Raw genomic sequence first — 12,131 nt, forward strand, 5'->3', positions numbered from 1 at the left:
ACTGAGTTTGCGTCCCTTTAGTGGGCACGCTAACGCGCTCGGAGCCACAGAGCCCAGAGGCGAGGGGGCAAGAGAGCACGGGACGCACTCCGCCAGGCTCTCCGCGCTGACCGCGAACGAGAGCCAGCTCCGGGAGAGGCGCGCGTCCGAGGCGCGCGAAGAACGCGCAGCTCGCACCCCCGCGCGCTCCCCGCGCGGTCTGGGCAACCACAGCGCGGGCGGGTATTAAGGGAGCAGGAGGAGGCGTGGCCTTGTCGGGACGAACCAATGGGCTCTGGCGTGGTGCCTGGAGGCGGAGCTCAGGATCCAGGAGCTGATTGGCCAGATCGCCCTCCGGTATGCAGATGCGGTGGGAGTCACGTGCCAGGGGCCGGTACGACTTCCTGTTGGAGGCCCACGCGGGGCGGGGCCGGGGGCGCGAGCGCCGCGTCTGGCTAGACAGCCCTGCAGAAGGAGCGGGGGGAGGGGGGTTCTTGTCAGTTAGAGCAACAAGATGGCCGCGGTGGCAGCTCCGCACCTCAGCGCGACGGCCCCGGGAGCCGCAGCCGCCGTCGCCGACCGCGTCGCTGCGCAGCCCTGAGAGCCGCCGGGCCGCCCCGGCCGTCCCTGTGACAGGCCGTCCCCGCGCCGTCGCGCTCCCGCCGCCGCCGCCGCGGGCCCGCCCGAGCCGGAGCCCGAGGCGGAGGGAGCGGAGCGGCCCCGCGCTCAGCCGCCCGCCGCCGTTGCCGCCTCCTACCCGGGCTGCGTCCGAGACCGAGGAGCGGGGCGCGTCGCGGCGTCGCGGGCACTGGACCTGGACCTGCCGGGACGTGCCGCCGCCCACCCGCCGCCCGCGCCGGGTCTCGATCCCGCGGCGTCGGCACTGAGCGGGCCCCCACCGCCGGAGCGCCTCCGAGGGCCCCGGGCGGCCGAGAGCGACCTCGCCACCGCCAGGCCCGCGCCGCCGGAGCCCCGCGGAGCCGCCGCCGGGGACGGAGCCCAGGTGAGCGCGCCGCCGCCGCTGCGCCCGGAGGTCTTCGGGGCCCTTTGTTCGGCCGAGCCGGAGCGCGGCGTCCCCGAGCGACCCGCGTGCGACGCCGGCCGGGGCTGACGGGCGGGAGGAGAGGCGCGGGCAGCGAGCGCCGGGCCGGGCGTGCGGCACCGGGCTTGGGGGACCCTGGGGTCGGACGCTGAGCTGTCCCCCCGCGCTCTCTCTCTCTCTTCCTCTTAAACTAATGCAGTGGCTGCGATTCGGTCTCCTTGCACGGTCGCCTGCAGACCGTGTGTTTCCAAAGGGTGTCATACACCGATCCGCAGTGTGGCGTTGTTTAGCGAGCCGTACGCGACCCCGAGGGCCCCCTGCAGTTGTGAAATGAGGTGGATTTCTATGTAACGGTGTTGCAAACGGACACTGCGGAGTGCTGCGTGCGAGGAAGACGCGCCGCCGCTGCCGCCGCCACTGCAGCCGCCCCGGCCCCGTTAACAGATAACGAAAGCCGAGCGCCCAGACGCCGCCTCTGCTTTTAGGGATGCTTGGTCCGCGCCTTCACCAAGTAGGTGAGATGTAGCGAAATGGCATCCGTAGCGGTTAAAACCTGCAGATGTGGACGTCAAGCTGTCCACCCCACCCCCCTGTGCGTTGGCCGGGCCAGGAGACGGTTGGCGCGCGCGCGGCGCGTAGCTGGAGGAATCCTGATGAAGGATGGTGCTGGGATGCTGTGCGGGAGCCTTGGGAGGAGGAGCCGGCGGGGCCCGGCTGCACCTATGGCGTTCCGAGACATCTGACAGTGCCGATGCCTCCGTACGTAATTAGTTGAGTTGGCTCCAACCTTTGCCTTCGCCAGATGAAACCTCCATTTGAGTGGTCTGCTCGTTGGCTTCTGGGTATGAAGCACAGATTCAAAACTCAAAATGGTGCACCGTTGATGGCCAGCTTGGGCATCTTGAAGGAGTTGCACGTCGGAGTCTCCTGGCTGGTTTGCGCCATTGTGTTGCCCAGCTTCTGGGTGGTGGTTGTTGTTTTGTGGGTATTAGTGTGCACATTAACCGGCTTGAACCAATTACAGTTAGTCCGTTCATGACCACATTGCTGAATGGCACCTGATTGAATACGGTGTTATTCTATGCAGTTTCCTGTCTTTGGACTGGAATGACTATATGAATGAATTGAGACCTTCAAAATGTGACTCGAGTGACTTTAGAGGACAGTTTGAACTGTGTGGGGTGCTGACAGTTGTATTCCTGGATTGCAGGCTTTCTTCCCTACGAAATGAGAGACTGAGTTAGATAGGACAACCCAAGCCAGTTGAACTTGGCTGTCAGAGGGCACCTTGAAGAAAATTACATTTTTCCAGAAGAGGTGAGCCCTGCTTTTGACATTTCAGTGTGGCACCTACTAAGATTTTTTTTTAAGGAAATTTATGCACAGTGAGGCCTTTAAAATGCAGGGTTCTGTTACATTGACTGAATTGATTTTATTGTTCACAGGAGGTCAGTAGTTGGGACTTTGTTTACCCATACTGAAAAGATTTTTTTTCTTCTACCGAAATATTGCATTCTTATAAGGTTCTTAAGAGTCAGCTGAGCGATAGTGGCACACACCTTTAATACCAGCACTAGGGAGGCAGAGGCAAGTGGATCTCTGTGAATTTGAGGCCAGCCTGGTCTACACAGTTCCAAGACAGCCAGGGCTACACAAAGAACCCTGTCTAGTCTCAACCCCTTCCTCAAAAGATTCTTAGAGTCTATTTTTCTTTCATATTTTGGATAATGAGAAATTAATAGTTCAGGAAGTAATAGTTGAATGTATGCATCCTACACTTGTGATATAATCATATGGATCTGATTTTTATACTATAGATTTAAATCATGCCCCTTGTCCAAAGCAACCTGTCACTGACCTCCCATGTGCTAGTATGGTGTAATGTTAAAGCTTTGACCCTGAGATTGGCAAAGGATTCCACTTGGGATTCTGGTGTTTAAATGTTTTGGTGGTTGTTGGGACTCTTATAAATGCTATTCCTCCTCTTGATGTTTAGTGTTGGGTTGTCACAAGTGGCAGATAAACTTTAATAAAGGATTGTTTTGTGGCAGGATTATATTTATGCTTAACTAATTGACTTGGCATTTTGGAGTACTGGTTATGCAGGAGTAAGAGGCATTGTTTCATTTGACGTCATTGGCTAAAAAGTAGCCAAGCCATTTGGAGACTACTTGAAACTTTAAAGGACAGTATTCCTCATTGCTGCCACCTTTTTGTTAAGCAGTGTCCTTTACTGAGATAATTGTGTGCTTTCCCAGCTACTATTACCCAGAACTAAGCCCAGGGGGAAGTCAGGAGTGGGGTGAGAGACTTTTTCTTCATTGAAGGGAGCTTTGTGTGAAAAATAAAATTTCTGCAAGAATTGAGTGTATTACCCCACCTGTTCATATCCACGAGTTGGGGAGAAGGGGGTCCTGCCTGTGAAGTTATTCTTGCTGGACCCAAGATGACATGGGGGAGGGTGAGAGTAGTAAAATTGCTTTTTTTGTGATTTGATTTGATTTTGTTACTTGTCTTTGGCTCCATTACAACCTAATATGTTGAGGCTGAAGAGCTGTTTTGTAGACTGCCACCTTCTCCAGTGTGAATTTGATCCCTGGAGGGAGGGGTGTCTGAGCACACGATGACTGTTTACAACTCAGTCCGGCTTACTGTGCAAAGGTGATACTTGAGTAGGTAGATGTTATAGGAAATCAGTTGTAAGGCTAAGACTGTTAGATTTACAAATAGAGTCTGAGACAGTGGTGATTTGGGGTTGAAGCTAGCAGAGAAAACTTGGTTTGAGGAAAGCATGAAAAGGAGATGGCGAGGGGAGGCTGGATTTACAGCAGTCCTTGGAGCAGGAGAGATATGGGTGGAGAGAGGAAGAGGCAGAGCCCCCATCAGGCAGGGCTTGGAAGGCTCCAGATGAGCTAAGGAAAGCCAGGTGACTGGTTTTGTCCAGTTGTGTTTGGTTTCCTTTGACTGAAATTACTTTGAGACAGTCAGACTTTTACCTCTTATTCAGGCTTTCTTTCAGCAGGCCTTGCTGTGTGCTAGGTGAGCAGGAGGGAAGTCTCTTGAGAGATGAGGAGCAGGTGATGAAGCCTCTGTCAGGATAAGTGGCTTCAGTGAAGGGGACTTAACAATACTTAACATCTTAATCACCTTGTTTGAAGACATCATAGCTTTGAGAGGAGAGTGGAGCGTCATTTGTGAACTAGTCAATATTTGGGGGTAGATTTTTTTTTTTTTTACAAATTTACTTTCTTTAAGCCAGTTTGATTATGCAAATTACATTTTTACAAATTGACTTTTAAATACTTGTTGTGAGGAGAGTGTTTCTTATAAAATAATATACCTTTTAAAAATAGACTTTAACACATAAATGTGTTCCTGTTGATAAATTGTCAGGTTATACACAATTTTTCAAAAACATAATTATCTAAAAATATGAAGATTACTTGTCAGAAATGATTGTGTAACTTTGCGGAGAATGCATGTAAGTGATGTGGGACAGAGAAATGGAGCGTGTTTGGTTTATTTTTCACCCTCCACTTTGCTATAGCACGATTTTACATGTTCAGGGTGCTGTGTAACTCCGTACACTTTGTGCCATTTTTGGAATTGCGCTAAAATGACTTCTTGGCCTCAGATACTTCCAGAGACTGAAGAAGCTATGCAGAGATGGAGAGCTGTTTGCTAATTTAAGAATGCATTCCTCCCATGTAGCCCTCAAAACACTACAGAGCTGTGTGCAGAGCTAGACAATCTGGGCACCCAGCCATGAAACATCCCTGAGGCAGCTCAGCCAGTGTGCACACTCTCCTGAGCCTGCCTTCCACAGCTGCACATCACAACAGCAGGAGGAGCCTTGTGAAAGCAGCCTTCCTGCTCATGAAAATCCTGCGGCTCTTGGAGTTCCAGCTATGATACAGTTGTGACTAAGAGTGGACAAAAGTGTGAATTCTGAAGTCAAGTCCTCTTGCAGGCCAATGAATTCAAATACTTTCTCTAGGAATTAGAATGTGGAGTTGTCACCACTCCCTTCCCTTTTCCTATTTGTTGCAACACATCTTTCCTATTATAAACACGTGAGCTCACCTGGCCATATGTATAGTTTTAAGACTGAGGAGTCCTTTGGGAGATGAGTTCCCCAGAGTACAGGCTAGGTTGGTCTGATGGCCCTTGCTTTCCATTTGCCTCTTCATAAACCTTTCTACCACAACAATTTTTTTTTAATTAGCAGTTCATTGCCATTGAAGCTGATAGCATTCTTTGTAGCCATCATCTTTTTGTATATTAAATGATCCCCCAGGAGCCTTCAAACGCCTAAACAGATGCCTCATTTCTCAATCTGAAGACCTTCTCTGTCTTCCTTCTTTAGACCTTCTGGTAGAGAATATTCTTTGTACAGTCATGCATCCTGCGTCAGAAGGGTTGAGCTGTGGACCTCCAGTATCAAAGCATCAAGTCAGATTATTCTAAAAAGCCAGGAAACTTTCACAGCAAAAATTACTTGCTTGTCTTGAGCCTGTATTGTGTACTGTTTATTCCCAAAGATCATTTCTTTTTAATTACTCTTTGAACTAAGTAGGAGAATCCAAGTTAAAATAGCAAGCTTGAGTTAAGGTAGATCTGTAAGTGGGAGCTGCCGACTCAGGCCCCATGGATTGCCTTCTTGCTGAGACGAGATTAACAGCGGAGTTGTTCAGGAGCTGTGGAAGAGGAGTGCAGGGGAGGATTCCTTGGGTCGTGTGCTGTTTTCTCACAGTCTATATGAAATAGGAAATACTGGGAATGAGGAAGAGTGCAAGGAATAGTCTTCATAAGCTTCGTTCTCAATGAAGGAGACTGTAGACTGATACTTGGAGCCAAGTTTCTTCTGTCAGGGAATATCTTGAGGAAAGAAATTGGTGGTTCTATAGGCCCTAGTGCCAGAGTCATTGAGAACAGTTTTGATGTAGGGGAGGTGGTCAGTATTCTGTCAGTCAGATCTCCATTTAAGCAAAGTCTTCAAAAATGCTTAACAAACATTCAATGTGACTCCATGTCAAGATCATATTATTAATACTTGACAATACTCCTTTAAGGTAGTTGCCTTTATTGCTCCCATTTCACAGGTGAACAGATGGAAGAACAGAGGAGGAAGGGATTTCCACAAGAACCTACAGTTTGTAGGAGATGACAGAATTCAAAATCATACAGGAATAAGGTGGCTTTGAAAACGTTTCTTAGTCTCTATTCTTTGCACCTTGTTTCACCCCTCCTGCTGCTGATATTGGCAGCATGCTTTCCGAGCATTTTCTTCATGTTAGCTAATAAGTATGGGTGTTCCGGTCATGTCTAGATGTGAAGAATCTTAGCTGGTTTAGAATGAGTTGCTGGCTGTCATCAGCCTTGGTAGGTACCTCAGGTCCTCTAATGCCAGGGCTTCTGCTTGTTCCCCTCTGCTGCCTTCTGTGTGCACAGCTACAGTGAAAGAAAGCTCTTCTGGACTTACTAGAGTTGACCTGCTGGGGATGGTCTACAAAAAGAGAGCAGTCAAGAAAGGTTTGGAGGAAACCACACACCCATACAGGAATTTGGCCAAAATCTATGGTTGGAGTATAACATAGTTAAACACTTACCATATCCTCTTTGTAAGAATGAGTTTCAAAATAGATGCTTAGAGAAGTCCAGTCCAGTATTTCTCAGTTTCCCATGACCCCCAAGAACAGTTTCCCTCCAGACTAACTTGTACTTCAAGGGAACTGCCCTCGGAAATGCTGAGGGTGTGCCCATCAGTCAGAATAGAAAGTGGCTTGATGGGATGATGGTGGTGTGGACACACAAAACTTGACTTGAAAAGTCTTGGTCCTGAAAGGTGGAACTTCCTTGGATGAAAGTGATAACTCTGCAAGGAGACAGTGGGCAAACCAAGTTTGGGGAACACCATAGCTGAGACATAGAGGGACTCAGAGTTCTTAATAACTTAATGAGCACTGGTCCTGGCTTTTGTGTTGCTAGTGAGCTTTATGTTAGTTTTATGTTGTTAGTTTTGTGTTGATAGTGAGGCTTGGTAGGGACAGTGCTGGGTAGAACTGTCATGTTTGCCTGTTTGGAAACTCTTGATGGCTGTTGGGGAACTTGACGTGACCAGTGGTGGGTGGGGAGCATCCCCTGAACAGATGCAGTGTTCACATTATGGCCAGAATGACTGGCTCTGTGAGACAAGTAGCCTGGGTGACATAATGATGGGGTGGAAGTGAAAGATATTAAGACTTTGCAGGACAAAACACGCAGGGTTGGTGTGGGTTGTCAGAAGGAAACAATTCTAAGAAGTGAGGTCTTTGGCGTCCTGCTCTTTGTAAGGTGCCTGGAAGGCTTTACAATTAAGTCCCCAAGAAGCCATATCAGTGCATTCTTGTTTGATATGGTTGGGGCAAGAGAGCTTATTGTGTGAGGTTCTGTCTTGGAGTAGAAATTTGGGATCACAGCAAACCCAGACATGCATTTGGCCATGTGAGAATGGGATTCTGCTATTATGGTGAGTGCTATCAGTGGAAGCAAGTTTTCTGAGTTTCTTAGCATAAGAAATTAACTGACAACTTACATAGAGTCCCAAGATTCTTTAAACTTTATGACATGGAACATTGACCAAAAGGAAGAAAAGGGAAATATTTTCAAAGTTGCAAAGAAGCAAGATTGGGTTGTCACATAAATGTTACAGTATAGCTACATTAGTAGTTTTGTTGGGTGTTTTTATAGATTACAATATTTTATTAGACAAACATAACTTCCATAAACTTAAGGAACAGTAGATTCTTGTGTAACAGGGACAAAAGATTTAAAAACAAAATAAACAAAAAATTTTTCCTTTTTTACTCCTTTAGAATAGAATGAAGAAGCTTTTTATTTGCTGTTTTTGAGACAAGGTCTTACTATGTAACTCAGGTTAGCCTTGAACTCACTATTGTTCAGTCTCCTGAGTGCTGGGATTCTAAGTGTACCTGCCACATTCTACCTGAAAAAACTTTAAAACAGGTGACATTGGTTGTCTTTTACACAGTCAGGTAAGGAGAATCTTAGCTGTCATTGTATTTAACATGTTAAGTCTTTAGTTAACTGGTTGCACATTAGTGCAAAAGTCTTCATTATGCTAATCATTTCTTTATTAGGCTTGAGTTACTTGTTAATAAGAATAACCTATTCATCTTTTTAATCCCTATAATCTCTATGGTATTTTGTAAATATTAAGGTAAATTTTTCCAGGGGTTGAAGAGATGACTCAACAGTTAAGAACACTGGTTGCTCTTGCAAAGGAACAAAGTTCTGTTTCCAGCACTTATAGAGGATAGCCTCCAGGAACTCAAGCTTCAGGGGATCTGATGCCCTCTTCTGGCCTCCACAGCCACTTGTACACATGTGACATATGCTCACACAGACACATTAATAATAATAAAAATAAATCTGTAAAATAATCTTTCAGGGATTATTGCTATAGTTGGTTATTAGAAAAGTTTCTCTGTTAGAGTACTAATAAATAAATATTTTCAATTCTGAGTCAAGTATTTCTTCAGAGATGCTGCTTCCACAAACAATCATGAGGGAAAGAGGGGAGTTGATAATTGAATACTTCTGGTTTTCAACTAGTCAGCCTAGTTGCAGGGGGCACTAGAAGGGTGGCGAGTCTATCTTGGTGGACATCATGGAGACTCTTGCATCATTTTTCTGTGTGGGTACCTGAAGGAATGGGTAGTTCTTTTTACCCTTAGGCCCTGGCAATGCCAGCAAATATCCCCAAATAAAATTGAGAAAGAACAGCACATGGTATTTCTCACAGACGTTAAAGTTTTAGGCTTAATAAATGGTAGCAGTTGTATCTGTTGTGTCAACACATTGGACGACTCTCTTTAGATACAAGCCCATTGGAACCATGAACACATTCTAAGGAAGGGCTCACCCTGGCCAAGAGGAATTACCTGGTTTGCATATGTATTATGTTATTGTTCACTCAGCCAGAGGATCTTTAAAGGATGTTGTCAAAATTCATTTCTTGACTTTTGAACTTTTTGATTTTTCGAGACAAGGTTTCTCTGTAGCTTTGGAGCCTGTCCTGGAACTAGCTCTTGTAGACCAGGCTAGCTCAAACTCAAAGAGATCCATCTGCCTCTGCCTCTCCGGGTGCTGGGATTAAAGGTGAAAGGTGTGTACCTCCACCGCCTGGCTTGAAATCACTTTTTATTGACTTGTAGGTACTTATCAAAAAATTTACATGTATTTGTTCAGTCAGTTCATGTTTGTGGTTCTGAGAACCCAACTGAGAGTCTCATGCATGCCCAGCAAGGGCCTTCTCACTGAGCTATGCTTCCAGTCCCTAGATATAGTTATTTAAATAGCCCCCATGTGCCTCTTTAGTCTTGGATGGCACAATTTTGATTTGCTAAATCCCAAGGCAGAATAATTTTTATCTTCTAACTTGTGATTTTTTTCTAAGTGAATTTTACGTTAGTATAAGACACATCAGTTTCTGAATTCAACCTTTAGATATGCTCAAAATTTTCATTGGTTTTTCTTGCACAGCTTATTGTCCCCACTGCCTTTCCTGTTTGCTGTCCTGAAGTTCTATACATCAGAGGTAGAGGACAGCCTGGATGTGGGATGAGTACAGTCTGTCAAGCCAAAGTCTGTAGCCAGTGAGAAGCTGCAGATGTCACAGTAGCACCAGCTCAGGAGTGCTGGTCAGTGCCAAGTTCAAGAGGCCAGACCTCTGCGTCTTCAGTTCTCCATGGCCCCTCCACTACCTCATTCAGACTGGATGACTCTTAACTTCTAGGGGATCTTTGATGCCCCATACTTGATCTTAGGTGTCTGGCCTATTCATAAAAGATTTCTTAACCATTGGTACATGTGTCACTAATAAGGCTGCAAGTTGACAGCTCCAGTCAGTGTCATTTGGGACTCTAAATGAAACGACTTTGATGCATGTAGAAAGAATAGTACTCATGTGAAAGCCCTGGTGTAAATGTTCCTTTCCCCAGATTCCTGACTGTGGCATCAAGATGACTCAGGCAGGAGGGTGCCAGTCTCAGTATATAGAGCTCGCAGGCTATTTTTATTCTGCCACAGCAGCAGGTTTTTCTTAGAGCATTATTTGAAAATTAATACTACTGAAAATGTTAAGTCCATTCAAGGATTCTAGTTTTAATACAAGTGGTGGGGGGGGCACATTTCTGTGAAGGAGGAGGTAGAATCTGTGTCACCTTGAAACTGAAATGCTTTAGTTAATGGGTTCAGTGCAAAGGAAGCTGAACCTTTGATATACAAGAGCCACATGTGAATGGGAGACGCCTGCCTTTCTTCTGTCTAATTCAACCACTTCCTATTCAATCTCAAACCTCAGTGGGAAAGCAATTTCCCTCACTTGACCCATTTTTCTCCAGCAACGTATCTTTCTTTCAGTCCTTTAACACGAAAGTTCACAGGAATGGAGTTTTATAAGCCTCATAGTCTTGCTGGGTCAGGAGAATCAAACATCTGACTTTGGGACTAGCATGTTCTCTTTTGTTTCTTTATTTGGCTGGGCTTTACATTTTTGGTTTGCTACTGTGATTTTTTCAGGAGAGACACATGTTAAGTAATTGAAATTGTCATTGTCAGAACGGCAGGAAGAGCACTGGAGCCCAGGAGCTCCCTACCAGCCTGGGCAGAGTAAGAGTTTTTTTTTTTTTTTTTTTGAGACAATGTCTCATCATGCATCCCTGGCTGGCCTTGATCTCACATAGATCTGCCCATCTCTGCCTCCCAAGTGCTGGGATTAAAGACATACTCCATGCCTAGGAAAAAAAAAAAAAGAAAAGAAACCATCATAAGCATCATAAGTTAGTAGTAAAATACCCCACTTTAAAATAGAAGAAATTTCAGCAAGCATTTCATCAGAGAAGATGCCCAGATGGCTGGCATACACTAAGATACTCAGTCTCACTAGACTTTGGGGAAATAATTGAAATTACAGTGAGGCACCAGTTCACACCTATTAGAATGGCTGTCACCAGAAGACAGTAATGGAGGGATGGAGATGGTCCAGTTGACTGTCCACTGATAAGTATACAAAGAAGTGTGGTGTGTCCTTAGGAATACTACTCAGGAATTAGAAATGGAACTGAGATGGTGGTACATGCCTTTAATCCCAGCACTCAGAAGGCAGAGGCAGGCAGATCTCTGTGAGTTTGAGGCCAGCCTGTTCTACAAGAGCTAGTTCCAGGACAGGCTCCAAAGCTACAGAGAGATCCTGTCTCTACTCCCCCCCCCAAAAAAAAATATAAGTATACCCAGTCAAGAAGCCAGAATTCATGTCTGTGATGGTTTCAGAAGGGTCAAATCTGGAGAAACTTAAAGTATGTCAGTGGTTGTCTGGGCTAGCATGAGAAGGGGCTGGCTGAAAATGGGCATAAAGGGTCTCTGGGAGATAAATGGATTATAATCACTGTGATGTCACTACTGAAAATTCACTGTAGGTCTTCAGCGAGCCAGACTGTTTTGTATCTCGGAACTTTCTGACACTTTTGGTTTTTTTTGCTAAAGATATGGGAAACTGTTTTGCTTGGGTTTTAGGTTTGCTTTAGTATTGTTGTTTGTTCTGTGTGACAAAGTCATCGTGGTTCATAGGGACAGTGGTACTAATAAACAGCAGACATCAGCTCTTGCTTACCTGCTGTGTTTCAGATTGAAAAACCAAAAAGTGGCATGACTTACGAAGGCCAGACAGTCTTGGACTCAATCCCAAGTCTTGGGGAAACTAGTTCTGTGCCTTTTGGCACAGACAAATGTCAAAAGAAAATTTGTAAAGCATGTTAGTTGACAAACATTATTTAAATGATGGTCTTTTTGCCAGTACCCAAAGAAAAGTAAATGAATCAGGATTTCAAAGCTTACATTTTGGCAAAATGTAAATATAAGCCTAAGGAAGATGAGCAAATTCTTCCAGTGGCTGATAGTGGTGCAGTGGAAACAGTTGCAGGCACTGAGGTGCTGAAATAATCATGCCTATTTTAAAGATGGAAACCTTCTTTCCCTTTCCCCTCATGAGGTTTTCTTTTTGTTTAGTATGTGTGTATGTGTATATATGTATATATGTGTATGTATATAT

The 12,131-nt window shown here is 45.8% G+C and overlaps 1 protein-coding gene across 5 annotated transcripts in view; it reads left to right on the forward strand.

Annotated features, from left to right (window-relative positions):
* Positions 1-833: 833 nt before the first annotated feature.
* The window catches only part of Tnrc6c (trinucleotide repeat containing adaptor 6C), a 120,282-nt gene continuing 108,984 nt past the window's right edge, over positions 834-12,131 (forward strand). For all 5 annotated transcript variants that reach the window (XM_050140523.1, XM_050140525.1, XM_050140528.1 and 2 more), the window contains exon 1: positions 834-982. The gene's annotated coding sequence lies outside the window, so the exon portion shown is untranslated. The remainder of the gene's footprint in view (positions 983-12,131) is intronic.

Source organism: Alexandromys fortis, unplaced genomic scaffold (genome assembly GCF_014885135.2).
Source record: "Alexandromys fortis isolate MF-2015 unplaced genomic scaffold, M_Fortis_MF-2015_v1.1 scaffold_39, whole genome shotgun sequence".
Classification (NCBI taxonomy): Eukaryota; Metazoa; Chordata; class Mammalia; order Rodentia; family Cricetidae; genus Alexandromys; species Alexandromys fortis.